The following is a 7,300-nucleotide window of genomic DNA, read 5'->3' as shown; positions in this document are numbered from 1 at the left end:
GAGCTATAGAAAAGGTCGGGGACCAAATCAGTCCCCCCTGGTAAGTAGCCAAGGTTACACATGACCAGAAAAGGCAGAAAAAATTGTAAGGATGCTGGCAGGTAGCATCAGGATGATTTCCAGGACAGAGGTAGAAATTTACACGTTGGAGTCCCTTTTCCGCACCCCCAGAATTGCTGCATTTACTCTTACTTCTGGTGTATCCAAACCCAGCAGCAAGGTTGACGAGTCTCACTCCTACCCAGAGGGGCAAACTTCGCTGCTCTTTGAGGGTACGGCTGTGCTTTGAGAATAAAACATAGAAATTGATTGTAAAAGAGACTTTATTGGAGGTACTCTCCTTCCAGGTGGTGTTCACAAGCACATGGCCTGTTACAAAGGAAGTAAGGAGGAAGGAGTAGGAGAGGACAGAAGGCTTAACGACCGGAAGCAGACAAGAAAAGTGAATAAAAGGAATTAACCTGATGGCTGCACTTGACTTAGGCACAGCTTGAAGGGGCCTGACCTGGGCTTGGGGACCAATATTTCTTGCTGCATTTTGTTGGCCTTTTTGATATGGAATGATGAATCCAAGCAGGAATGCCGTCCACTTTTAACGGCCGTGGGCGTGGTGAGGATGACAGTGTGAGGTTCTTTCCAAGCAGGAACAAGTCCTTCCTTCTGGAACTTTTTGACATACACCAGATTACCGGGACGGAAGGGGTAGCAGGGCCCCATTAGGTCAGGAACCAGATTAGGGTGTGCTCCCCAGATGAGTGGCTGGATGATATTTTGAACCTGTTGAAGAGACTGCAAGTACTGTAACAAGTTAGCTTGGGCTATCTCTGCTAACTGGGTGTCCCTCAGTTTAGGCAAGATAGGTGGGGCCCTCCCATAAATGATTTTAAAAGGAGAGAATCCCACCTTGTAAGGGATGCATCTAACTTTTAGAAGGGCTAAAGGAGGGAGCTTTATCCAATTTTCACTGGTTTCCAGGATTGATTTGGTAAGAGTACCTTTTAAAGTACGATTCATATGTTTTACCTGTCCAGAGCTCTGGGGGTGACAGGCACAGTGGAGTTTTTACTGAATATTCTACGCTTTGCTGACTGACTGCACTATGGACGAGGTGAAGGCCGGTTCATTATCAGACCCTATGGCGACAGGCAGCCCATATTGAGGAATGATTTTATTGAGTAAGAACTTAACTACCATAGTGGCAATTTCATTCTTGGTGGTAAATGCCTCAGTCCATCCGGAAAAGGTGTTTACCAGCACCAGGAATTACTTATACCCTGCCCAGTGTGGTTTTACTTTGGTAAAGTTAACTTCCCACCTCTCTTCTGGGCTATGTCCTTGGAGACAATGGCCCAGTTCAGGCTTTGGACCTTGTTTGGTGTTCACCTGGGCACAAGCCGTGCATTGGGAGGCCACTTGGCCAGTTAAGTCCTGGAGGTGTGGAATTTTAAAATGGCTCCTTAAAAGCTGGGCCAACTTTGCTCCTCCCAGGTGGGTGGAAGAATGGAGGTGGCTGATTAAAGTTTCCCCGAGGGCCCGGGGCAGGAAGATTTTGAAGTCTGGGAGGATCCATCATTTATCCTGATATTTACTGGCCTGAAGATTCAATGCTTGCTTTTCTTTTTCAGAGGAGTAGTTTGGGTGGTTGGGTAGATCAGGCTGTGGGAAAGAGGTGGCTGGAAGCAGAGTTAATGGGGTAACCGGGAGTGCAGCAGCTTTGTGGGCTGCAGAATTTGCCTTTTGGTTTCCCCTGGCAGCAACAATGTTTTCCTTCCGGTGTCCTTTGCAATGAATTACAGTCACCTGTAGGGGGAGCCAAACAGCCTTGAGCAGGGCTAAAAATTTTTTCTTGTTTATAAGTGTCTTTCCTGCTGAAATGAGTAGCCCACGCTCCTGATAGATGGCCCCATGAACATGTACAGTAGCAAAGGCATATTGGCTATTGGTGTAGATGTTAACACATTTGTCCTTACCCCATTGGAGGGCTTGAGTAAGGGCAATTAACTCAGCCTTCTGTGCACAGGTACCAGCTGGCAGAGCCTGGGCCCACAGTACATCAGTCTCCATGGTGACAGCCGCACCGGTTTTTTGTATCCCTTGCTTAAAGAAACTGCTACCATCTGTAAACATGGTGGTGTCTACCTTTTCCAAAGGAGTGTCCTGGAGATCAGATTGACCTGTTTCTGTAGTTTCTAGCAGTTCCTGGTAGTTATGGACAGGGTGGTGGTCTGGAATATGGGATAGAGTAGCTGGATTTAAACACCTTGTGGGGGAGAAAGTTAACTGAGGCTGATTTAACAGCAAACTCTGATATTGCAGGATATGGGCATTAGACATTCATTTGCCAGGAGCACCTCGTAGTAGTGTCTCTATGGCATGCAGTGCCATGAGGGTTAAATTCTGGCCCAGAGTGAGCTTATTGGCCTCATGAACCAGGCTTGCTGTTGCTGCAACTGCTCACAGACAAGTTGGCCACCCCGAGACCAGAGGGTCCAATCTTTTAGACAAATATGCCACAGGGCGTTGCCATGGTCCCAAGGTTTGAGTGAGCACCCCTTTAGCAACTCCCTGATTTTTATGGACAAATAGGTGAAATGGTTTTGAAATATTTGGGAGGGCTGAAGCAGGGGCCTCAGTTAGTGTCTTTTTAAAGTTTTTGAAGTCCTGTTCTTCTGTGTCAGTTCAAACTAAGGGGCCATCTCCTCCTATAGTGGTGTTCAGAGGCTTGGAAATTTCCACAAACCCTGATATCCACAGTTGACAGTATTCCACAGCCCCCAAGAATTTACGTACCTGTCTCTTGGTGGTGGGGGTGGGGATTCACAAGACGGCCTCCTTCCAAGCATTGGTGAGTGCTCTTTTTCCTTGGTTTAGGTTATATTCCAACTAGGAGACCCTAGAAAGACAAAGCTGGGCCTTTTTGGCTAAGACCCAGTACCCAAACTCCTGAAGGAGGTGAAATAAGTCTAGTATGTTGCAGGCAGATTTTGGTAGTCTCAGTAGCCAATAACAAGTTGTCCACATATTGGAGTAAGGTACAGTTGGAATGGCTGGCTTGAAATGTTACAAGGTTCTGCTGAAGAGCTTCCCCAAATAGAATGGGGGGATTTTTAAAACCCTGAGTCCAAGTTAATTGGGTTGTGTCTCCTGAACTGGGAACTGTTAATTTGAAAGCAAAAACAGATTGGCTCCTAGGAGCCAGAGGAATGGCAAAGAAAGCATTCTTTAAGTTAAGGACAGTATACACGGTATCCTCTGATGGAAGCAAGCTGACTGGTGTGTAAGGGTTAGGGACAGCTGGATGGACTGTGACTGGAGTCTGCTTGCTAACTTTCTATAAGTCCTGTGCAGGCCGGTAATTATTTGTCCCAGGATTCTGAACTGGCAGGAATGGAGCATTCCAAGCAGACTGGCAAGGTGTAAGTATACTGGCTTGTAAGAGCCATTGAATATGGGGGCCGATTCCCTCTCTAGCCCGCTAACTTATAGGATATTGCTTGACTTGAACAGGCAGGGCAGCCAGAAGTTTTACAACTACCAGCGGGTGGTGCTTTGCCAGTCCTGGAGGGTTTGATTTTGCCCAGACCCAGGGAAAAAGAGTTTGCAGATTTAGTAGGAGAGGGTTAGTTTTGGTTTGTTTTTTGGTGATGAGGACAAGACTAAGAGATATTCCTCTGATAGAGGGAAGTTAGCAGGGGCTCAGCAGGAGAGCGCTGTGTGTCCCCTAACTTGAGATGAATTTGCTAAGCTGAGAAGATGGATGCCTGCAACTTGTGGAGCAGGTCTCGCCTGAGAAGAGGGAAGGGGCACTCTGGAACCACTAGAAATGAATGGGTTACTTTCTTTTTACCCAAGTTTACCTCATGTGAATGGGTGACAGGATATTCCTGAATAGCTCCAGTATCCCCCTGTATAGCCACCATCTTGTTAGAGACACTGCCCAAGGGTGCTTGCGGTACAAAATGTTCAGTCCCCATGTTGATTTAAAAACGTACAGGCTGGCCCCCCACAGTAGCAGTAACCATGGATTCCCAGGGGCCAAGTGAAAAGGAGCCCCTGTCCCGTCAATCATCAGATTCCTCTGCTGCAGGGAGGGTGAGGACCCTTTTCTGTTCCGGTTTCTTCTCTGGCTTTAAAGGACATTTATTTTTCCAGTGTCCAGTTTGTTTACAGTAGGCACACTGGTCCCTTTGTAGGGGAGCCCGCTCACCTTTCTGGCCTTTCTGGTGGGGATCTGGGATTCTCTGGCTGGTGCTCTGTGATGGAGGCTCTTTTAGTTCCCTGGAGGGCAGCCACTAAGATTTCTGCCTGTTTTTTTCTGACTCTGTCAGCTGCCCTATCAGCGGCTTGAGCTGCCTGCTTTTGTTTTTCAACCTCTCAATTGTTAAAAACTCTCTGGGCTATTTCTAAAAGCTGAGTGATGTTCATTCCAGCAAATCCCTCTAGTTTTTGTAACTTTTTTCAAATGTCTGGAGCTGCCTGGGCCACAAATACTAAATTAATAGCACGGCTATTTTTGGGAGCTACTGGATTAAATGGGGTGCAAATTTGATAGGCCTTCTGGAGGCGCTCTAAGAACACTCCAGGTGACTCATCTGGCCCCTGGACAACTTCAGTGGTCTTTGACAGGTTCATGGGTTTCCGAGCAGCCCCTTTAATACCAGCAAGGAGATACTGGTGGAAATCTTCCAAAGCCCTCCTTCTCCCTGTGGTATTGGGATCCCACTCTGGTTGAGTAGAAGGAAAAACCTCCTCAAGGAGGTTTTGGGCTTCCCCTTCTGGCCTACCAGCTGAGGTAAGGAAATACTTTCTGGCTTTCCTTTGAATTTGGTCCCTCTCTTCAGAAGTGAAAAGGGTTAGAAGGAGTTGCTGGCAATTGTCCCAAGTGGGTCTATGGGTGTGGAGCCCTGACTCCATCAGTGAAGTTAGGACAAGGGGCTTTTCAGAAAAGGGAGGGTTTGGGGCCCTCCAATTGTACAGGTTAGAGGTGGAAAAGGGAACATAAACCAGAAAGGGAGAAGAGGAAGCTACCCCACTCCTCCCCCTTAAGGGAGGCACCACCCCCACTCATTAGCCAACGAGGGTGGTGCCTCCCTTAAGGGGAGGAGTGGGGTAGCTTCCTCTGGCCGAGGCCATAGCCAAGAGGCAATGGGTAGAGAGACCGCAGAAGACAATAGCTCAGGGGCTGGTGGCAGCAGATGGGCCACAGGAGGTGCTGACAAAGAAACCGTGGGGGATCCTTGGGGAGCAGGAGGATTGTTAAGGCAGAGGCAGTGGGTGCAGGTAGCTTTCCTCTTTTTTAGAGGAAGGCAGCACAGGAGGAGCAGAAAGTGCCACTTGAGCAGTAGGTCGAGGCAGGGAAGGGGTTTTACTTAGAAGGACCTTAGAGGTGGGGTTATGAATGGCGCCAAGACCGGAGCCACGGGGAAGGGTTCTGAACCAAACTAAACCATTGATTAATGTAAGGAAACTGATCAGGATGTCCAGGCGTTCCAGTAACAACTCACCACACAGCTTGAACTGTTGTGGGGTTCAATGACCCTTTTGGGGGCCACCTAGTTTCAAGTTTCAGCCATTTCACTTTACAGAGAGTCTGGACTTTGCCTTCTTTAAGGCTGACTCTAGTTTTCTAAGAAGCCCAGAGAAAAATTTTTTAACATACACTGCAGAAAGTTTAGCAACTGGGGACAGGAGGAAGAGTTTCCCATTTTGGGAAATAAAGTCAAGAGGATTTAAGCAGAGATATTAAACCCAGCATGGACAAAAGTATTTATGGCCTGGGGGCATAGAGAACTGGAAAAACAGATTATGACCAGGAGAAACAAGAAAACGACTATAGCCACTATTTCATGCCACAACATGAGGTATTTTTGAACCTCAAACTATGGGGAGAAGGCAGGATGCCGGGGCCAAGGGGTTCCCAGTTTATAGGATCTAGGTGCCCCCTACCTTAGATGCCTCCATGTCTTAAGGCAGAGTGTTTAAGTTCAGCTCTTTCTTTTAAGGGTTTTAGGAGGGATAACAAAGCCAAGTCCTGAAGACGCTGGACTTGCTGAGACACAGGAAAATTAGATGTTTGGGATAAAGGATGGGGATGAGGAGGAGCTTTGAGAACAGCCATGAGGGAAGGTAGTAGGTGTGCAGAAGAATTAGAGCATTACGGGCATAGATTTTCCTACACAGTGTGCTATTTAGGGGCACTGGGAAAGTCGTGGGGTGATAGTAAAGGTGGGCGAGGAGATCTGCAGGATGGCTATTTTGAATCCGCCACTTCTCCAAGAAGAAGGAGAAATTTAACCAGTTGTTGGGGCGTGGGGTGTTACAATCCACGTGCCAACAATCTTTGTGGTGCCAGAAATCCCAAACTGGTGAATGATTTTTACAATTTTCCCCATAACAACACCTGATCTGTTTTTGACAGAAAAGACAGGACTGGGATGGCCAGCCCAATTGGCAAATAAGGGATTTGATCTCCTCAGATAGGAAGTTTGTGCTGAGTACCTTAAAGAAGTTTTTTTCCTAGTCGCTTCGGACAGTAGCGACGACCAGACATACAAATTCAGATGTTAGGAACAAACAGGACACCAGACACTTAGGTATATAATCACTTATGGCAATTTAAAGACAAAGGAGGGGCGTCCCATATTGGGATTCTTTAGATGCCCACCTGGCCATGCCCCTTATGGGGATTTATGCTCCTCTTGGCATTGGCAGGTTGGTATAAACCCCCAACTCGGATTGAGCTAGGCTCAATACTGCCATAAGCCTTATGAGGTTGCCGTGGAACCGTAGATTAGGGCACACTTGGACTCCGTAGTTTTCACCGTGGAGCCACAGACTGGAGATTCAGGTGCAAGCCCCTGAATTCCAAATTCACTCACTCATGCAGAGTTTATTACAATTCCAAAGTAGAGGCCTCTTTAAAAGAAAAAGAGAAAGAAAGAGGGGAAGAAAAAGAGAAAGAGAGAGAGAGGGAGTGAAAGAAACGCTAAATTTAACAAAAAGCTTATTGACAGAAACCCGGACTCTGTCCTCCAGTGTCCTGGAGTATTGACAGAGTCATAAGAGAGGACCCCCATCAGTGTTGATTCCCTCCCAGAGGCAGACAGAGGCAGATCTGACTTACTTTCCTGGGACCAGAGACAGAGGACTCAGGGGCTGAATTTGGTGGGCACACCAGCAGTCGATTTGTTCCCTCTGGAAGGCCATGGCCTACAGGGCCCTGGAATGTCTAAGGGGGTGTCTCCCCTATAACCTGCCGTTCATCAAGGGAAGGCCAGAATGAGTCTGGCCATCCCAGGTG

The sequence above is a fragment of the Sapajus apella genome, unplaced genomic scaffold (genome assembly GCF_009761245.1).
Source record: "Sapajus apella isolate SASKATOON/1434 unplaced genomic scaffold, GSC_monkey_1.0 scaffold36, whole genome shotgun sequence".
NCBI lineage: Eukaryota > Metazoa > Chordata > Mammalia > Primates > Cebidae > Sapajus > Sapajus apella.
The sequence above is the reverse complement of the archived record's forward strand: the minus strand, read 5'-3'. Positions refer to the sequence as shown.